The sequence below is a fragment of the Python bivittatus genome, unplaced genomic scaffold, assembly GCF_059951505.1.
Source record: "Python bivittatus isolate LINGU-HERP-01145 unplaced genomic scaffold, Pbiv_v1 ctg000980_np1212, whole genome shotgun sequence".
Lineage (NCBI taxonomy): Eukaryota > Metazoa > Chordata > Lepidosauria > Squamata > Pythonidae > Python > Python bivittatus.
Genome location: NW_028277125.1, coordinates 14,161,173 through 14,168,815, shown reverse-complemented (window position 1 = coordinate 14,168,815; position 7,643 = coordinate 14,161,173). Strand labels below are relative to the sequence as shown.

Here is a 7,643-nt window from a genome sequence, read left to right as displayed (position 1 = left end):
ACCACTAAGAAATAAGAGGCTGGAAAGCTAGATGTTGAAAAATATCTCAGAAGCCTCTTACTCTCGGCAAGAAAACTGCAGTGATGTGTCTTTATAGTCACCAGGAGCCCATACGACTTCAAGGAAACTTATCCTTTTTAATAAAGTTAGATAAATAATAATGTATGCATGTTAACAATCTGTTTCATCTCCATGAGAAGTGTATATTGAAAGAGGTTAGTTGGATTGGGGGATTAATGTTAAGGCATCCAGTAACAGGACAGGAATATTGTAGGTGGAAAAATGAGGAGAAGAACAGAACTCATAATTGTGGAAAAGGGAAAACAGAAGATCTATTGATTTTGCAAAAGTGATGGCAGGGAATCACAACAACAAAGAAAAAACTAAAAGTTTGAGGATTTGGTATCACCTGTTCAGGGATGATTAAAGTGAAGATCTAATTAACAGCTCAGAGAGTATGTAATTTAGTGACAGAGAGGTCCCTCCTCAAATATGGTTTCTTACCCTATGTATGGAAAAAGTTCTTGAGTATTAAAAAGAAGCCTAGTATGTACTGTAGTACTTATATTCTCCAAGAAGCCTCTGATCTAGCTGGAGATTAGCGCTTCTGCCCAGCATATTGTAAATTCTGCAAAATGTATGGCATTCTTTGCCCTGCTTGACTCAAGATGAAACTGGACATTGCCTCCCCCTGTGCTACAATTCCCTATATAGTCCCTGCGCTTGCACATAAGGGGAGGGGGGGTTCTCTACTGAAGACCACATTTGCAGCTAAAATCTAGTCCTACTTACCACAATCCCTATTAATTAATCCCTATTAAGACTGTTTATATGCTGCACTGGCCCTACTGAACAGGCTTGATTTCACTCTACTCCGTTTTCTGAGTTCACACGAAACCTGAGCTCTCAGCTAAGCACGCGGACCGGCTTCGCAGGACACGTTGGGTTAAAAAGTAAGCGGCTGGTTTGTGGCCCAGGGTGTCGTGCGAACCCAACCCAGGACTGCAGGCCCAGGAGACGGTCCTTCCTTCTTCTTGCGATAGAAACCCTCGCATCTCGTTTCTCAGTTTGCAGGAAGTTGAAAGAAGAAGGATGGAAACGGGCAGTCCCGTGTCTGGGTATATATTGTAGGTGGTGTCAGTCGTGCGAGCCCCCTCCCGCCCTGTTTTCCCCTCCCTCGCTGGCCTGCCTCTCCCTGCCTCTCTCCCCTGCCCGCCCGTTCCTTCTCAGCTGATTACTTTTCCCCCCATCCTTTCCCACAGTAGCTTCTAATCCAGACTGTATGGTATGTGGGCTGGTCACAGATCCCATGTGGTCCGACATCATTGACATGGCGGAATCCCCCTCCGAACCCGCCTGGTAGTTATTCAGGCTTGCTCACTCTCTCAGCCAGGCGGGGATTTATCGGACTGCTGGTCGCCTCCCTCCCTCCGAAGGACAGACAGGGCATTTCTCCTCGCGCGCAACCCCGTTTCCAGCCCAAGGTAAGCCCCTCGCCTCTGCCGTCTTCTCCGTCCCTGGAAAGCTGGAGGGAAAAATGCCCTGCGTGAAAACGGATTTCTCGCTACCGCCGCCCCCGCCGGTCCCCGGTGTCTGGAAAAGCAAACGAGACGCTTCCGATTGCAAGAATAAAAAGCGCCGAGTTTCCGTCCGGGGCTTGCAAAGGCAGAAGGCTTCTCAGCCGCCTAGCTTTCCAAAAGTGTGTGTGTGTGTCGGGAAGGTGGCGGGTCGTGTCTTTCTTTTCTCTTCCCGATCCGGGTTCCTTTTGTTTCAGAGTGGGAAAATCTCCCGGGTGTGAACCGGGATGGGGGGGGGGGAGCAGGGAGAAGTAAAGATCGGTGTAGTCTAAAATGGGAGAAGAGAGTGGAAGTTGAATCGGTGGACCCCGGGGGAGCTGAAGCCCAAAGTTTTGATTTGTTCCATTTTCTGGCGATAACTCCTGCCGGTGCCTTTGAAATTTGCCAGGTCCATTTCTTTCCCCGCGCTTCATACTTTCCTAGTTACTCCATTCCTCAGCTTCAAGCGCCTTGATTTTTTTCCCCCTGCGTAGAATTGCTTTAATTTTTTTTAGGGGGAAATGGGAGGCGGGGGGGGGGGGAGACAGAGACGGAAATCTAGTTTTAAAGAAGCGAAGGGGAAAGGTGGCAAAATCAACCTTGGATAAATCGGAGCGGCTTCCATTTCTTGGGCTGGCCTCGCGGGGAAGGGGTCGGCGCGGTTTCCGCTCGGAGCAGCAGAAGTTCCCCCGGGATCGCGAGCGGGAAGAGGGCCGAGGTGGATGCTGAGGGTCAGAGGCGAGGGGGATGCGCTTGGTAACCCTGAGGTTTGCGGGGGGAAGTGGGGCGGAAAGTGAAGGGGAGGGAGGAACGGGCTGCTCGCTTCTGGCGGGGCTCATCTGGAAGGAAACCCGCGTAGAGGGTGAGAACAGCGGGAAGGGTTTTCCTTAGCGTTGGGCGGGTGCGGAGAGTCACGCTCCATCCTACCCTAGCAATCCAGAGAGACTCCGCTCTGCTTTCCCAGGGCTTGAGCCTTTCTGTCCGCGGCGGTCAAGCGATGCCCCCCTCCGCAGCCAGCCCCCCTCCGCAGCCAGTCCCCCTCCCGATTTACCTCCTTCCCATCAACCTCGCTCTCCTTTCCCAAAAAGAAAAAGTGTGCCACATCCTGGCAAGGCGGGTTCCCGCGCGCGCACGGCTGTGAGAAACGAAGCGTGGGATTTGTCGTCTCCACACTTCCTCCCCCCCCCCCGGCTGCCCCCTCCTCGCCAACGGGTAGGGCACAATCGGCCGGTCGGGATCCGGTGAACGACTGGAAGCCGGAGTGCTTCAGGGGTCTTTTCCGCCACCGCGTAATGTCTACCCCTCCTGGGCGTTGGGGGTGGGCGGGAAAGGATGTCTGTCATTCAGGTGGAGGCGAACCAGCCAACGCTCCTCCCTGCGGTCGCGAGAAAGCTGGAGGTTTTTTAAATCCTCCCCCCGTCCCCCCCCCCCCATTTTGGCAAAATGTCTCTGTCTAGGGACAGGTTGGAGAAAGCGATGGAAAGACGTAGACGTCCAGGGCTCCTCCCGTTCTCGCTGACGCCAAAAGTGAGGAAAGATTTCTGGAAACTTTCGATTTCCTTGGCCAAATGCACCCCCCTTCCCAAAGTAGCACATTACCAGGAAATGGAATGCTGAGTGATATTATTATTATTATTATTATTATTATTATTATTATTATTATTATTATTCGTTATGCCTTCCTAGGCCAGCCTTTTCGTTCTCCCTCCTCTTTAAAATGCTAAACTTTATTAGAAAAATAAAATAAAATAAAAGATGCATGTTTCTGTGATGTGCATCTGTAATTCCAATCAAAGAGAAATTCATTCCACTGAGACTAAGGCCTGACTTGTTGTTTTTTGGCGTTGATTCAGTGGAATAGCCCGTTGGTTGGAAAGGGTGGACTCTCCAGGACGCTTTGTGGGGAGAGGAGATTCATAGGTCAGGAATCTTCAGCAGTTGGGTGTTTGTGCTGAAATCTGGGGAAATGGATTTTTCCAGCTGTGTGGAGTCAAGCAGTTAGCCTGTATCACCTGGGGTAGCCTCCTCCACCAGATATGGGGCTGTAGATACCCAGAATTGAACCTGCAACCTTCCATTGTCTCCCACTGACTCAGCTCCACATAGAAAAGATTCCTCCACCCTGCTTTTTTAACACACACAAATGCTAAGAGAAACTAGCTTGGACTTTGGAAGGAGGTGGCATCAGTATGCTGATGGCAAACTGCTTGCTTTGTGTTTGGCCTGGAATCAGTGTCTGAGATCAGTAAGGGGTTGGGAGAGAGCCAGTCAACTAACTGAGCTGATTGTGCAGTAAAATGGTGTCCAGTCTGTTCTCCTTTCCTCCTAAATGAATCGTCTTCAACTGGATGCTCTCCTGATGTGTTGGATTAGAACTTGCATCAACTGACGCCATTGAGATCAAGCCTGTGATCTGATCTAGCTTTGATAATGAAGCCCTTGGTAACTTCTGCAGTGTGCTGGCTACGACTTCTCCTGGGCTGTCTACAAACATTTTGGATGGGCCAGTCAGAATGGGGAGCCAGACGTTGCTGAATAATGTCCAGTGGTGAGGGGTGCTGGGAAATGTAGTTCAGCAACATTGGGAAGGCCACGAGTTTCTCATTCTTGGATGGGATCCTAGAGATGTGAGGCTAGCTTTGTCCAGAGACTTGAATTACTTCAAAATATGGCCTCCAAGTTACTTAATGATACTTATTAAAAGTACTCCATTGGCTTTAAACTTGTGGGGGGCTCTTCCATATTTTTCCATAAGGGAATGAAATTTCTGTGTCACACTCAAATTATCTTTTAAAAGCATTTACAAGCTCTTCGAATTTTGGAGCCCTTTTCATCCCTTCCTGTATAGCCTTTCCAGCATTGTACCAAGACACTGAAGAGGCTTCTGTGCATATTATTTCTAAAGTATCCGTTCTGCAACTTGCTTCCTTTTCTGCCAATGCTTGAAATTAATCAAGCATCATGTTGTTTGAAGGTACCCATGAGATCTTTCTTTACCTAACCTGGTTAGGTGTATTGTGTATACACAGCAACCAAGTGCCAGTGGTGTGGCATGGCTTCCCTGGGATTGTATGATGTGACTTCCATATTTTAGTTGGCGCATCCGTGTATAGAAAAAAAAGGCTGTTGTTATTTCTTGGGTTGCTTGAGAGAAAATTTAGTAAAATTAATTCAATTAACTTTTCTTTAATCATCAGTCTCATGGCACCTGAAAGATGATGAGATTGCTCTGTATGCAGGCAGGCAGGAAAAAATGCAGAATGCAAGACTGGGCAATGAATTCCTCAGTGTTTGGCTTCAGTCATGTCTGAAGGGCATGTTTCTAGTCCTTAGTGTGGGTTTGAATGTGTGTGGAAGAGGCCTTTAGAAACGGCAGAAGTTTCTAATATTCAGATGCTGTTCTTTATATTTCCTTACATCTAGCCAATAAATAAATAAATAAATAAAGAGACTGTACAGGTCAGCAATAAAGCAGTGTTTGGATGTACATTTACAGCTAGACAGTGTATAGGTCTGGACATGCACATGAGCAGATTTAATGTACGGTATCTTCCTATGTTTGTAAATGCAGAACAGAAATGCATGCAGAAGTCAGACATTGGAGAGTACTATCTTTATTGTTTTTATATATGCCTCGATATGATCCTGATCTATCTCTGTATACTGTGTATACTAAAGCAGTGAAAGAAATAGTGGAATTATATTGGTCCTGTTATCCACAGAGAACAAACTGACTTGTAGGACTGTCGGCTTTATTTGCAGAACTGGTGTGATGCTTTGCCTCACTCCCATCTCCTCCAGGACATATCTGCAAATAAGTTACTGTATTTGATACTTGATCTCAGTCTTTCCCCAAATACTTAGATCCTATTTTTCTTTCTCCACCTTTTTTTTTTTGGTCAATTTGATGAAAGAGAAAGGAAGAAGGCATTGGTGGTTATACAGAACTACTGTACTATATGATTAGCCAGTTACTGGTTTGTTATTTTTTATGTGTCTAGCGCAGTTCATTTCTGCTCTATCATGAAAACTAACCCCCTTGCCATTTTTAAAATGGATGAACTCATTCACTGAGGTCATTGCTAGAATAGAGATGATGAGCTGTTACTTTATAAAGTTTTCCAAGTTCATACATGAAATATTTGTAGCCTACATTGCCTTTATAACTTTATTTCCTTTTGAGAAATTTGTTCTGTCTTGTCTAATGAAAAAAAAAATGCTGTTCTCCTGCAGTTGAGCTTCGAATTGCAGTTTTAGAACTGTGGTTGAATTCAGGCTTCATCTCTTGGGATGCAGAGAGAGAGCGCTTTATTTTAGAAATGTTGTCCTGTGACTGGATGGGTTATTTTTCTTGCCTAGATTCTAGCTACAGTATGTCACTTGATGTCCATTTGCATCATTAGTTGGCCAGAATTAGTAAAACTAAACCAAATTTCTGGGCCATGTTGATTTATGTTCCATCTAGAAAGTTGCCACTGTGGCAGGAATCCCTGATTTTTCTAATGAATCTTCTTTTATGTAAATTATAAAAAAACAAGACTTTGGTTAAAAAACAGGAGCTATATAAAAACCTTTGTTTTAAAAATAAATATATCCAGACCTTCATAGAGTGACTTTTGAACTGTTTTCCAGGAAACCCTGGGGCTTCTTGGAAGCTTATCAGCTGAACAGTGAGAATATTCCCTTAAAACTGTCTTGTCTAGCACTGCTGATATTCTCCTGGAATGTGCGGTTACAAAGAGGGTTGGCTTAAGATATTTGGAGGCCTCCAGCAGAATAGCAAATCACCCCTCACCCCCACAATCCACACTTCATACCAGGTGCACAATATCTGTGGCCAGTAACATTATTTTGGCATCTCAGGCAAAAGATTTTTTACTGCTTCTCAAGCAGTAAAAATGCAATCATCGCAAGCTAAATTTCTAGCAAACTGCTGCCCCATGTCAATGCACAGGAATGGTATTGCTCAAAAGGTGTGGCCAGAGAATTGCTTCTGAAAAAACATGGCTTTTATGGTGGTTTAGGATTGATTGAACATTGCTCAGGGATCCTTGGAAAATAAGCTGATGGGGCAAGGATTCAATGAAAGTGGAAAACGAGAAGACCCTTGCCAGTTTTCAACTTAAGTAGCTGCTGTCCTTGTTCCCAGGAGAAAGCCATCTTTTGTAGATATACAGTGAAGATGTTGGAATAATAAGCTTTTTCTTGGCCTGTGGCTGTGTTGTAAGGTCTGTATCCTAGTAGTTTTGATGGGCTTCATCTAAAAGCGTTCTAAGATATAAGGAGTAACACTGGAATTAATACAGTCTTGTTGATAAAGGTCAAAAATATTTGCTTGGAAGGTTGACAAGTTTTCTCCCTAAATAATTACTTTTGAAGTGAGCAGGATGCTTTACGTTCCCTCCTCTGTCTGTGGACTTCACCCAGGGAGGCAGAGATGATGGTAGTCCCGCTTCCTTCTTCATTGGCAGGCATCTCCTTTACTTGCAGAACAACGAGAAGAAGGCCACGCCAGCACATTTTCATCTTGCTTCTTCTTGAATGTGAGTGGACTGTTGCATAACATGACCAAATAGGATTAGAAGACCTAAGCATATTTACTGGGGAATAAGCTGTTAGGAAACTTACTCCAGAATGAGTATCTAGAGGTGTGTACTTGTTGAGCCTAGCACAAATCCTTCTTGAGCTTTCTGCGAACACTCTCTTTTTACTTTTCTGGTCCAGCTTCTGCTTCCCCTCACCTTGTCACTGTCAAATTTGTCTCCCTGCTTTTCATTTTTGTTCCTTCACAGTGTAGGGACCCCATCATTTCATTTGATCCATCCCATCCCATCTTCATCTTCAGTTCTCATTCCCTTTCTCTCTGTTTCTGCTGGAAGGACAGTGGCCAGTATGTATGAACATGTACTTGTGTGCATGAGTATATGTGTGAGAGAGTGGTTTATGTGAAAGAAAGTATGACCTATGCGTGCATGCAGGTGAATTCAAGAATCAATGGAGTCTTATTTTACAGAGAATTTTAATCCTGCAATATTGATGATGATGATGATGTCATGATGTTGCCCTTTCTTGGAGTGTGGGCTTTGG

At 45.2% G+C, this 7,643-nt stretch overlaps 1 protein-coding gene across 1 annotated transcript in view; it reads left to right on the top strand.

Moving 5' to 3' along the window:
* The first annotated feature begins 1,261 nt into the window (after nt 1-1,261).
* Nucleotides 1,262-7,643, top strand: part of FNDC3B (fibronectin type III domain containing 3B) — a 281,784-nt gene continuing 275,402 nt past the window's right edge. The window contains exon 1 of the mRNA XM_007424299.4: nt 1,262-1,484. The gene's annotated coding sequence lies outside the window, so the exon portion shown is untranslated. The remainder of the gene's footprint in view (nt 1,485-7,643) is intronic.